The sequence below is a fragment of the Astatotilapia calliptera genome, chromosome 12, assembly GCF_964374335.1.
Source record: "Astatotilapia calliptera chromosome 12, fAstCal68.1, whole genome shotgun sequence".
Classification (NCBI taxonomy): Eukaryota; Metazoa; Chordata; class Actinopteri; order Cichliformes; family Cichlidae; genus Astatotilapia; species Astatotilapia calliptera.
Window position 1 is genome coordinate 38,379,014 of NC_137433.1, and position 12,964 is coordinate 38,391,977.

At 43.2% G+C, this 12,964-nt stretch overlaps 1 protein-coding gene and 1 long non-coding RNA gene across 2 annotated transcripts in view; one reads left to right on the forward strand and one right to left on the reverse strand.

Annotated features, from left to right (window-relative positions):
* Positions 1 to 3,869, reverse strand: part of LOC113033655 (granzyme K-like) — a 30,228-nt gene extending 26,359 nt beyond the window's left edge. The window contains exons 1-3 of the mRNA XM_080308942.1: positions 3,765 to 3,869; positions 2,744 to 3,264; positions 614 to 831 (exon numbers count right to left, since the gene is read on the reverse strand). The gene's annotated coding sequence lies outside the window, so the exon portion shown is untranslated. The remainder of the gene's footprint in view (positions 1 to 613; positions 832 to 2,743; positions 3,265 to 3,764) is intronic.
* A 1,171-nt stretch (positions 3,870 to 5,040) lies between these two features.
* Positions 5,041 to 6,160, forward strand: LOC145432243 (uncharacterized). Its single transcript, XR_013912523.1, has 2 exons — positions 5,041 to 5,331; positions 5,912 to 6,160. It is a non-coding gene; the product is annotated as an uncharacterized LOC145432243 (long non-coding RNA).
* Positions 6,161 to 12,964: the final 6,804 nt, after the last annotated feature.

Below are 12,964 nucleotides of genomic sequence, written 5' to 3' on the forward strand. Positions count from 1 at the left end.
TAAAGATGTTAATGATGCCATAAAAACATAAAGAAGATGAAATTTTGAAAGCGTTGTAGAAGAAACAATGAAATATTGACAGCAGCCTGTTTCATTGCTGTCTGGTTTTATTAGATCATAAAAGATATTTTTGTTTTGATGTTTCTGTCACGGCGTGAGCTATTTGGAGCAGATGGACCCAAAACCGATTCAACACAGACACACAAGATGTACGTGGCAAGAATATATTAGAGTGAGTGAAGAAACGGTAATACACACAAGTGTCTATATACAGGTGACGTACTATAGTGACTCAGTGAAAACAATGACACTGCGGGAATAACTACACAAGAAGACTAGTGACTGGGAAAATCATGTGCAAAGGAGAGGGCAGGAATACATGCTATGAACTAGAACTACTATGGTGGGCACTATCTGGCACTTGGCTGAGAAGAGGGCTGAATGATTACTGCTATAATGTTAACTGAGTGACGTCTCTCACTGTGGCAGGTGCTGGGATACTATGAACACTATGAAACAAGGGCCAGTGCCAACTGGGCCTCTGCAGTCACAGGAGAGGAGTTACGTTGAGACAGGTGGAAATGATTTCTAGAATGTGTTTGTTCAGGCTTACTTGTCAGCAGGTGGAGATTGGTCGGGAAGGAGGCTAGGTCCGGGTGAGTCAGTGAGTGATGAATCCAAATTGGTCCTGACGGTGCATCAGAGAGGCAGGCAGATGAGATGGAGTGGCGATGACTCGTACCTGGGAAGTGGTGGAGTTAGTAGCAGAAATGACCAGCGATCTGACTGAGTTGGTTGTGGGCAGGTTGCGAGCGTTGTCTGTGGATTTAACTGGAGACAGAGAATACAGTGAATACATGTACCAGCAAAAGCAAGTAACGTAAGCGGCCAAACACTAACGGTGATTAGCAGACGTTCAGGCGAAGAGTGCTTGCCGGTCTTAAGTACTGCCACTACAATCTACAGTTTCCACCAGGGCAGGAGACCAGAAACACAGCAGACAGGCATGCCACTCACCCAGACCATGACAGTTTCCAAGCAGAGACATTTGGAATGACTAAGAAACCAACAAGAAAACATGCTCAGAAATGTACATTTGTCCATAAATATGTTCAGAGCCTCGTTTTCAGTTTAGAGCAAACTGTGAAGCTGACTGGATGAACTTTCAGGAGTTTTGTGTGAACATAAAAAAAAAAAATCCAAGTGACTTCTTCAGTCCCAGCTGACTGCAGGTTTCCACTATCTAAAAGCTAAAACAGATAATATTCTGTTTTAGCTTTCTTAATAGAGGAAGTACATCTGTTTCTTAGTTGTCTGAAAAGAAGCCAATCACTGGGGTAGCCTGTTTTCCTCGCTTTGGCCCAAGCCAGGTTACGCTCATGAATGATATCTGCCAGCTCTTGGGAGAACCAGGGGTTTTCACGACCTTTTATCCTATATCTTCTTAATGGAGCATGTTTATTCACAATTTGCACAAACCCATCCTTAAAGAATGCCCACGCTAATTCTACATCAGGGATCAATCCTATTTTCTTCCAGTCATAGTTTGACAAATCATGATAAAATGCTTGCTCATTAAAATGTTTAAGAGTTCTTTTAAAAATAATACGATGTTGTGACTTGGCCACTTTAGTATTTCTAATAGCAGCAACAACACAGTGGTCACTTAAGTCGTTACAAAAGACACCCAAAGATGAAAATTTACGAGGAACATTTGTCAAAATCAAGTCAATCAAGGTAGACTTTTCGGGGCTTTTGAGATTCGGCTGAGTGGGTAAATTGACCAGCTGGGTAAGACTGATAGAATCACAGAAAGATTTAAAATCATCTGAAACAGTTTTGAGCCAATCCCAGTTAAAGTCACCAGCTAGAACAAGCTCCCCATAATTTAGTCTGGACAGCAAGAGGTTTAAAGAACGCAGAGCTTCTGTGGAGGCAGAAGGGGGTCGATAGCAACAAGCAACTGTTATGCAAAGACCCTTTGCAACATTCACATTCAGAGCCAAAAATTCCAATTGTTTGCAAATTGATTCTGATAGAACTATTGTAGCATCAAATTTTGACTTAACATAAGCAGCAACACCACCACCTTTCTTAAACCTATCGGTGCGATAGATATTGTAGCCAGCCATGCTAACATGTTCATCAGATATATATTTAGACAACCAAGTTTCAGAAATGAGGACAATATCTGCATCTGTTGATTGAACCCAGATCTTGATCATATCCATCTTGGGTAACAAACTGCGCACATTAAGATGAACTATCTTCAGCCCAGGTGAGGATTTAAATTCAGATGGTGTCTGGCTACATTGCAGCTCAGGGCCTGGGTTAGGTTGCACATTACCAGATAAGAGCAGTAGTAAGACGATCAGAAGTCTCTGCTTTGTACTTATTGATTTTGACGTGTGAAATGTTGACACAAAGCAGGATTTTTCGTAACTAATTTTGTAATTGTACAAAGCAAGAAGGCTTTGAAGATGAGGTAAATCTTTCTGTAGTTCAAAATGATTAATGTCCTGTTCCAAATACATTGGAAATTGTACAGGATGTATAGCAGCAGTGACGCATGTAGATCTGGGAACCATGTCTCGCAGAATGGGGTCACTGTTAAATGTTCTCATCTTAGAAAAATTGAGTGTCCAAAAGTCCCCCACGGCCAATAAGCAAAGTAAAGTTATTAAAAAAGCCATTATCCAAAACACAATGATTGTTGATGCTGAATTAAATAGGCTGCACAAACCTAGGATGGCAAGTAAGGCTCCAGCCAAAAGTTCAGGTCCTGGTGGCTTGCTAGCAGAGGGCTTCTGCTAGCACATTCACCAATGTGGTGTAGAAGGCTTCAATCAACAGCACAGCGCCCGATGTATTGCAGATAAGCTTTTCGAGCAGCAAAGGCCCTGGTGTGGTGCCTATGGGTCCAGACAGCAGAACAGGCCCTGGTGCGGTGCAGATGGCCCCAGCCAGCAGTACAGGCCCTGGGGTGGTGCCTATGGGTCCAGCTGGCAGTGCAGGCCCTGGTGAGGCTCAGTTGGTTTATGCTAGCAGAACAGGCCCTGGTGTGGTGCCTATGGGTCCAGCTAGGCCCTGGTGCGGTGCAGATGGCCTCAGCCAGCAGCACAGGTCCTGGGATGGTGCCGATGGATCCAGCTGGCAGCACAGGCCCCAGTGCAGTGAGATGGCCTCAGAAAACAGCACAGGCCCTGGTTGAGGCTCAGTTGGTTTATGCTAGCAGCACAGGCCCTGGTGTGGTGCAGACAACCTCTGGTAGTAGCAGAGTTTGTTTAAACAATTATTGCACACTTTCTGTAAATCCAGTAAACTTCTTTTCACTTCTCAAATATCACTGTGTGTGTCTCCTGTATGATATATTTAACTGACATTTTTTTTATTGTAACAACCAACGATTTATACAGGAAAATAATGTCTATTAACAAGGTTGCCCAAACTTTTGCATCCCACTGTATTAGTATATTTTGTCATTAGTATAATATGAAATAAATTCTACATGTGTCAAGTCGTGTGCCAACATTTGCATGTATAATTATAGCAGTGTGTAATATTCTCTTTCTCTAACGAAGAGGCCAGCCACCGTTTACAGAAAGCTGCTCTGCCCTGATCTCATTCTTTCAGTAACTACCCAGAGCTCGTGACCACAGGTGAGGGCAGTGACCTCTGGGTAGTTACTGAAGGAATAATAGTCTGTTGAAAATAAATACTGCATTATTTTTAAAATTGAGGAAAATAGGACCTCAGATTCTTACCCAGTGCAGTGGGCGGCTGTCAGCACCCACTGTGGATGGATTAATGTCCCTTCTTCTTCTTCCCTCTTTGATCAGACGCTGAATGCACTGAAACCCACTGTGATGCTCAGCTTTATGTGCTGAGCTGAGGGGGCGTGGTCTGACATTGGATGAGTAAGATAAACTGACACACCCATCCAAACCCGTCAAGAATTTAGAACAAAAGAAGTCCGCTTAAAAAAATAAAAGAGGATTTGTGGAAGTAAATGATGACAAAAGACAAAATGTCCTAATGTTTACAAAGGACAGTTTTTGATATGGTTTCACCAAAGTTTGCAAAACGATATCGTTGACAGTCTTTCCCAAATTGTTCCCACTTTTTTTCTTTGCCTAACTTGAGACAGTTGCTGTCTTGTTTGCTTCACTGGTTTCTTAAGCTCAGAAACAGCTTAAAAGAAGGAAACATGTTGTTAATGTGAGCAGTAGCTGCAGCGATGTACTGAAACGTACAAATCATCAAACAAATATTAATATTTGACACAGATAACATGAATATATAAATGTCTTGTTATAGCAATGGTTCAGGGCAAAAACTATTAAAACATTGGAAAGCCTGTTTATTTCCCCTTAAATGGCGCCACATTTGTAAGGAAAGTTCATTTGTGGGTTGAGCAGCAGAATATTTGGCTTGTGCCAATGAAAAACTTGTCAAATCTTCTCTGCCAATGCCGGACAGCTTATTCTGCTACCGGCTCTGGTTTTGAGCCTGTGGTTTGCATCCTGCAACAGTTTGTGTCCGCTTTAAGCATGCCACGTTTCACTAATGGGCCAGTAGCGGTTTTTGATAGCGGTTTTTGGGCGACACGGGCGGTTGCCCGGGGCGGCATCACGGGCATCGGCAAAAAATAAAAATAAAAAAAATAGCTCGTACTCATACCGACATCAGCCAGCGCATATTGGGAATGTCGCAGGCACCGATTGGTTTTCTATCGCCCATTTGCTGGGAGTAAGGGCGCCCTCCGTTTGCGAGCTGCGCCTGCTGCTTGGGGAGGGGGAGGGGCCGGCTGCTTCCAAATAGAGCACATTTCATTCATAATGTTGTAAATACAAGCCCATCATGTATTCATGATTTGAATCCTGGGTTGTGTGAAATCCCAGAAATAAACCTTGGACAAAGTGAATCTGTGAACTAAGGTGTAGGTGTGTTAGGTTATGTTGTGGTGATCCTCGAGTTGGGGGATTTGTGTTCCTACACAGCAAATTCAAAAGTGTTGAATGTTTTGGTTTTGGTGTTAATAGTCTTCTTGCAAAAGTAGAGTTAATTTTACTCTAAGTAGAGTCACATTCTTTTAATGTAACTCTGAGGTGTAAAATGATAGTAGTTAAAATCGAGTGTTTCTCTGTCAAATCTGGAGGTGTTACAATGGAAACATTAACTCTTGACCTCTTAACTCTGAACTCCTACAGGGGCTATGACACCAACAGAGTAAATTCACAGACTCCGCCCCCAGCACGGCTCCAATCGAAGCTGAAGTGAAGCCGTTTCAGAACATTTTGCTCTACATATTTGAGTTGTTTGCCATGCTTGGTAAGTCATTTTTTCAAAGATTGTTTCAATTATTTCTATTAGCTTTTACTTCTGTGGCTCTTTGGAGTTGAGACAAAGCTGTGTGAAAGGCATTAGCCATGTTGCTCGCTGATAGCATAACATTCTGTTTTAGCTAGCTGAAAGGTATTGTTTGCGGGCAAATACCACAGCCTTGAAAAAAAGCTTGCATGTGAATTTTCAGTCAAACCTTTGGTCAAATACGCCTAAAACAATGTCTAGAATGTGAAATGTTGGTATAATGGTGCTGCTTGAAGCCTGAAAACGATCGCCCATAAAAAAAAAACGAGCAAACAGCAGTAGCTGACGTCCTGACTGGGTTCTACGTTAGCATAGATCCCTCCAGAGTTTTGTGCACACGGTTTAGGTAAAAATGAAAAAGGTTGAGGTTTTACATTTAGTTCAGTATTACCTGTTGCCTGTGTCTTTGTCTTTTGGGAAAATACTTTACACAAGTAATGGCTCAAAGAGGATTCCTTTTTTTTTACTGTGCTGCAATTGTTTACTGGATTATTTGTGCCATTAATTAGTGTCAACTAATTTTTATTCAATCTCCACACAGGATATGCTTGTGAAGATGGAATATGGGGGAGAGCAGAAGTGCGTTGAAGTTCCACAAAGGGATGAATGAAGGACATGCATATTGTATTGAAGAAATAAGTGTTGAGAATGCTGTTATTTGCATTTACCATGTCAGACCTTTTGATAAACAAAATTCTAATGAAAGTGAGAACATGTACACTGTTACATCTTTCAGATAATGTTTTGAAATTGTGGTGCACAGTTCAGAATAAATGTTTTTCAAAAACCATTGCATCTTTTTAGTAAATGTTTATTTCCAAGAGAAATTTCTAGAAGTTCAGAACAGTAAAATCCCCGCTTTTTAGAATGAATTAGAAGATAACTCTTACGTAGTTAAACTAAAATACTCTTTGAGAGTTAATATATAAACTCTTTACACCAAGTGTTAAATTATCAACTCCAGACAGATTTGGTGTTTAACACTAAATCAGAGTTAACATACCAACTCTCCAAAAAGAGTTAAATTAACACTCTCTGGTGTGGACCCATATAGACACTTTAATAGTGTTGAAATCAAATCCGACAGTGTTAATTTGGACATGCTGGATTTGCTGTGTACTGGAGTGCAAAATTAAAACCAATGGAAGATGGACAAGAAAAGTTCAAAGCCATCAGGTGCTCAGTTTAGAAAAAAAGAGGAAAAATGAGGAGAAATGAGCAAAAGATGCAGGTAAGCAGATGTGTGATTGGATGATGGCAGGTCATCCTGAACCAATCAGAATACTTTATTAATCCCTGATGAAACTCTGTGGGTTACAGTTGCTCCAAGAAGAAATGGTAAAAATAGTAACAGTAACAGACTAAACTCCAAACAACACATTATGTTACAGATTTTAATATTAGTCATTGTCAGTTGTTGTTTTGTCCTGTTCTCATTGTATGATGAATTATGATGGCTGTTTGCATACAATGCATACTCTCTCTCTCTTCATATGTATGTGTGTGTGTGTGTGTGTGTGTGTGTGTGTGTGTGTGTGTGTGTGTGTGTGTGTGGTGGTATATTTGGGGGGGGTGCCAGAGGGAGTGTTCACCCAGGGCAGCAAACAGGCTAGGACCGCCACTGCACAGCATTATTTGGAGTGAGCCTTAGTGCCACCTCCAAACTGAAGGCCAGGTTCTAGGTAGGACTGGGAAGTGGGCGTCCCAGAAACATGGGACCACAAAGCATACATTTCATGCACAGCATTTCTAGGCAAAGCCAAGACAGTGGTAGCCTCAGAATCTCATCTCGTGGTGGCTGACAGGGCAGTGAAAATTTCAGGTTTTTATTGTTAATAGTTTTTGAGACATTCAAGTTCAAACATTGCCTCCGATTGTCACGGCTGCCGCAGCAGTCATGTGGAGAAGTGAAGGAGGACCCAAGTTGCAGACAGCAGCGGTGATGCAAGTGAGTTTTTTTTTTACAGTGAATGATAAATAACAAAAGCGAGGGCAAAACTGAACTGGGGAAAACTACTAACAAACAAAACCTGAAATGATAACTCACAGAATCACTCGCAGGGGAAACATAAGGAGGGAAGGGAAGAGATGAAGAGCAGAATGAGGAGCAGAGATGACCAAATAATACAGATGAACCGACAAGGAACACAGGCAGGCACACACTATAAATACACACAAGGTAACGAGGGAATGACACACCAGAGGAGAACACAGCTGAACCCAATTACACACAACGAGACACAAACCTTCAAAGCCAGAACACTTTCATTTTCTTTCAGTGTTTTTCAAAAGCATTTTTTTTTCTTTTTGCCTGTCCCGTTTGGATCTTTTGCATCAGAATTGTTGTCTAAAGGCAAAGAAAGATGCCCAACGGATTTACTTTACCAAATTGACCATCCCAGCCTTGGGTCTATTTGATTCACCTTTTATTGTTTATTTTATTTATTTTTTATTTTCACTTGCTAAATACGGGACAGACCTGAATGAGGAAAAGAAAAGGGAGAAAGGAAGAGGGGGAAAACAGCGGAGAAGAGGAGCGAATCATTTAATTTGTAATTCCAGTGTGCACTGGCAGTCATTTAATTGACAATCACATGCAGTTTCCATATTTACAGATGGTAGATGAAATCCCACAAAAGCTTTTCCATATCAACTCTGTAAAACGTCTTCAGTCGAATTCTGCATATTTAAAATATTCATAATACAAAACTGAAATGAAAATAATTTACATTTTGCACTTGAGAAGAAAAGTGTAAACCTGTTATGTCAGAATCATAAAAAGCAAGTAAATACTGAGGTGCACAGCTTCATATGCTGAGCTGAAGAAATGCAGTCTGAGCAAAATGGACTCATCCACACAAAACCTTCACAGCCGATGGGTGAAACTGAGCTTTAATATCTAACACACACATGCACACACATACAACGGCTGCACTACATGTCTGCACCCGGTGATGGGCTGGTACAGTCTGGATACAGACTTATAGGCTATCATCTCCCAGCCCATGCAGGAGACTCTGACAGCACTGAGCAGCTCCTTCAGTGGCCACGATGTGGGACGGAGGGATTCGGCGGGTCTTTCCTTCTAACTGCTGTCAGACTCCACAACAAATCCACACAAACGTGCACACACATCCACACATGTGAAATATTTTTGCTGGTATGTCTCTGAAACTGTGATCTATCCTTATAAAGTTTATGAACACTGCGTTATAATCTAGAAATGAAAAAGAAGACAGGTTGAAAAATCAAAAGAACATTTTGTGTAAGTAAATGTTGATGAAAGACACAATGTCCTAACATTGGTACAAAGAAAGGTTTTGAAACAGTAATTTCCCCAAAAGGTTTCAAAACGATATTTTCCCTGTCAGGTTGACACATCTTTGCTGACAGTTTTTAGCCCATCATGAGTCAGTTTCATTATCTTGGTTTGCTCTTTGATATTGACCAACATAAATCATTTTTATCAGGATGTCCTAAAAACTCAATGAAAAGCCTTCAGTTCATCCAAAATGCTGCAGTAAGAGTCCTGACAGGGACAAGAGAGAGAGAACAGATTTAAACCATATGTCTTAATGACCTTGTAGTACCAAATCACCCAATCCAGTCTTTAAGTGATGACGTGACGAATCCTACTTCCGGGCCTAAAGTAGTCTGCGTTTAATATGGCTTTTGTGTTGTTAACATGTTTAATGTTTTGTATTTTCTTCTATTTAATCTCAAAAAGCTCCTAAAAACAGTCAGTGATCACTAGGGATGGGTATCGAAACCCGGTTCTTGTTGAGAACCGGTTCCCACTGTTTCAATTCCTTGGAATCGTTTGCCATTTTTGCAAACGATTCCCTTATCGATTCCAGTCACCCCAAATGACGTCACCACGTTGCGGAGCGTCATTTACCTGGCAGGAAACATGGCGGCTCAAACGCTCAAAAGTTTGGTCATACTTTACGAGAACGGATGACAACAGGGCAACTTGCAATACTTGCAACGTAGATATTTCATTTAAGGGAGGAAACACTACGAATATGCAAATGTATTTGCTCACAAAACACACGATGACCTTAAATGAATGTCATGGGTCCACGTCACCGGCAGTCATCAACAGATGCGGTGAGTCGGAAAGACTGTTCATTTTGCTCCTTCCGAGCCTGGACTTACAACCTCTGAGTCAACCATTCCTGAGCCAATGAACTCTATGACAGCCAGCTCAGGTTTTGTCAAATTTGAAATCGCAGGGTCAGAGACTATTTCTTCCCAGGCCACATTTTCTGGCTCCATGGATTTTAAAGGTCTCTTTCATGTTCCTTCCGAGCCCAGGAATATAATAACACATACAGTTAATGTCGGCTCAGAGTCTGTTTCCATTAAGACTGTTACTGCAGTTAAAGAACTGGCTTTTCCAGAGACTGAAATTTTTCCCAGGGCTTCCCCAGAGGTTGAGTTACTGTCCTCAGCTGATTCTGGACCCCTGGAGTTAACAGAATCTGTACAGTTGGTGAAATTAACACACTGTTCTTTATTTTTTCATGTGGAGCAGAAAAGTAATCTAAAAAAGACTGTTTTCCCTGAGCCTGCCTCCCTGCCTCTTTGTGCTCCCCTTCTAAGGTCAGCTGCTGCCCTGCATTCTCCTGCTCCTGTCCCAGTTCCCCAGGAGAGGAGGGTTGGGGCCCAGTTGATCCCCGTTCTGGTTTCCAGTCCGGCTGAGGCTCTGCCGGCCTCTGTACCCGTATCAGCTCCTTGGGTGAGGACAGCAGCTGCCCGGCCAGAAGCCCGTTTAGCTGCCCAGCTGTCCCTAGTTCAATCTCCTGATGCTCACTCAATCACCAGCTCCACCTTCACACCAACCGCCACTACAATCTGCAGCTCCACCCACTCAATTTCAGGAGGAGGATAGCACTACACAAACTTTTGTTGCTCCTCAAGACCTGACCAACTTAGAGACTTTTACTCTCTCCAGCGCCTCCCCAGGGACTGAATATCAGCATTCAGTTAACTCTGGACCCCTGGACACGCAGAAGCAAGCACAACCTGTCTTTCCTGGGAGCTCCACAGGACTGTCTAAACAAATGATCCCTGCTGACTGCTCAGAGGAGTTACAGTTTTTGCCCGTTGCCTGAACACATTTTGCAAAACTTTGCTCATTGTGCCAAAACCCTAAACACAAGTAAACATGACACAACACTGGGAAATATACCATTCACATCTGCACCAAATTGAAACTCTACTCTCAAAACCTAAACTCTGCTATCAAAACCTAACATTCCTTTGTCAAAATGTAACTCTGTTGACAAAATGACACATACTTGCATCATATGCAAACACTTACAGAGCAGGGGGAACACACTAGTCTACTTTATATAAAGCACTGCAGTCTTTGATTTCCATTGTTCATTCAGAAGGCATATTGGTACATATTCAGCTCGAAGTCCTTTGACCCCGTCACTGTTCCTCTCAAATGGGACTCTGTAGAGCTGCTTCATGGTGATGCTGTGTTTTCCCAAGATGCGTCTGATGGTGGTGATGCTCACATGGTTTATGTTGTTGAACACTTGCCTGTCTGCAAGTATTTGCTTTCGTAGCTGGTGGAGACGGATGGCATTGTCTGCCCTCACTAGGTCCACAACAGCAAGTTCCTGCTGTTGTGTGAACAGGCGTTGGCGTCCTGCCCCAGAAGGTCTTCGAGTCATTCTAGAGAAATACAACCACATATTGTCATCGCTTTGCTTATTTTTCTTACAGTACTTTACTGTATATACTGTATCATCCACTGTACAACACTGTACTTCAATATAAGTAATCATGGTATGTTTCACAGAAACTACCACTTTGGCTGCAAAAGGAGCATTAGCACCCTGCAGTACCCTGCACACTTGATATGGTAACTGTAGAACAGTACTATGAAACCATCTGAGTAGAGTAGAAGGCAGTGAGATGAAGACAGACCTGTTTTCTAGTCGGAATTTTCTTATTACAGATGCCACTGTGAAGCGGCTTAGATGTGGGTGGACTCTCTGCCCAGCTTCCCTCATAGTCAGGCCGTGGTTGATGACATGGTCCACCAAAGTTGCTCTTATATCATCAGAAATATGGGTCCGTGCATGGCCTCTTTGACCTCCTCCTCCTCTTCCTCTTGCTCTCCCTCCATCCATGCTTGCAAAGTTCTTGAATTGGCTAAACTGAGGGCTTTTTGTGGTTGGCTAATTGGTGTTCAGTTTTGCAAGTAAGTGCCTTCAGGTGTATATTTGAGTGGTCGCAATTACCCGATGTGTTTTGTATTTTGGATACATGTGTTTTCCAAATGGCACCCTGAAATTTCATTTTTGAACGAAGTGTCTTATGTATGAAATAGAGTGTAGTATGCAGGACCATGTGTGTTGCATAAAGGAGTAAGTGTGTTGCATAATTGCAACCAGAGTGCAAAGCAGCACTTTTGTTTAAGGTATGGGTACATGTGTTTGGGGTATGGTAACAAAAGCTTCAAGTTGTGTTACTTTAGTCTAAGCATGGGTTTATAGTGTTCAAGCAACGAGCAAAAACTGTAATACTGCCACCTTTGTTCTGTGCTGGAAGCTCTAGTGAGCTCATGCGGCCAGGTAAGGACTGCATCCTGCTGTTACACCCTGAACAGAGCCACTGTCCTGCGCAGCTCCAACCAGAGTCGTCCCTGCCAGAGGTCCTCTCGACTGCTGGTTCTGTTCTGTACCCACCAGAGGTCTATGTGCCTACTGGCCCTTTGCCTGCCTCAGCTGGAGGGTCCAAGGGGCTCGTTCAGCAGTCTGTCTTCGCTGGAGGGTCTGAGGGGCCGCTTCAGCCTTCTGTCTCCGCTAGAGATTTCGGGGGGCCCGTCCAGCTGCCTGTCTCCGCTGAGGGGCCAGAGGAGCCACTTCAGCCATCTGTCATTGATGAAGGAATCGCTCCAGCACCTTGAGTCCGCTGATGGCTCTGATTCCACTCAGCCACCTCCTGTGTTTCCACCTGCGGTTTCCACACTGTCGCCTGCAGTGCTTCAAACAGCTGTTAGAACTCTGCTGCCTGCAGTGCCACGACCTGCTCCATCGTGTGTGGCTTCCACACTGTCGGTTGGTCTGCCACGACCTGCAGCTGGCTCGCTGCCGTCTGGTTCCACAGCTGCCACGTCTAGCCTCTGCCTCGCCTGGTCCGGCCTCTACCTCGCCTGGTCCTGCGGTTGCTACACTGCCGTCTGATCCAGCTCGGCCTGGATCACCTCACCTCTGCAAGCCACTTTCCAGGCCTCTAGCTGGACATCATCGCCATCGCCGCCGGCCCATTGAACGAGGTCCCTGCCAACCATGACAGAGCCTTCAGTTGTCAGGCCCCTCTTCTGTGGAACCAGCTTCCAGTTTGGATTCAGGAGACAGACACTATCTCTACTTTCAAGATTAGGCTTCAAACTTTCCTTTTTGCTAAAGCATATAGTTAGGGCTGGACCAGGTGACCCTGAATCCTCCCTTAGTTATGCTGCAATAGATGTAGGCTGCCGGGGGATTCCCATGATGCATTGAGTTTTTCCTTTCCAGTCACCTTTCTCACTCACTATGTGTTAATAGACCTCTCTGCATTGAATCATATCTGT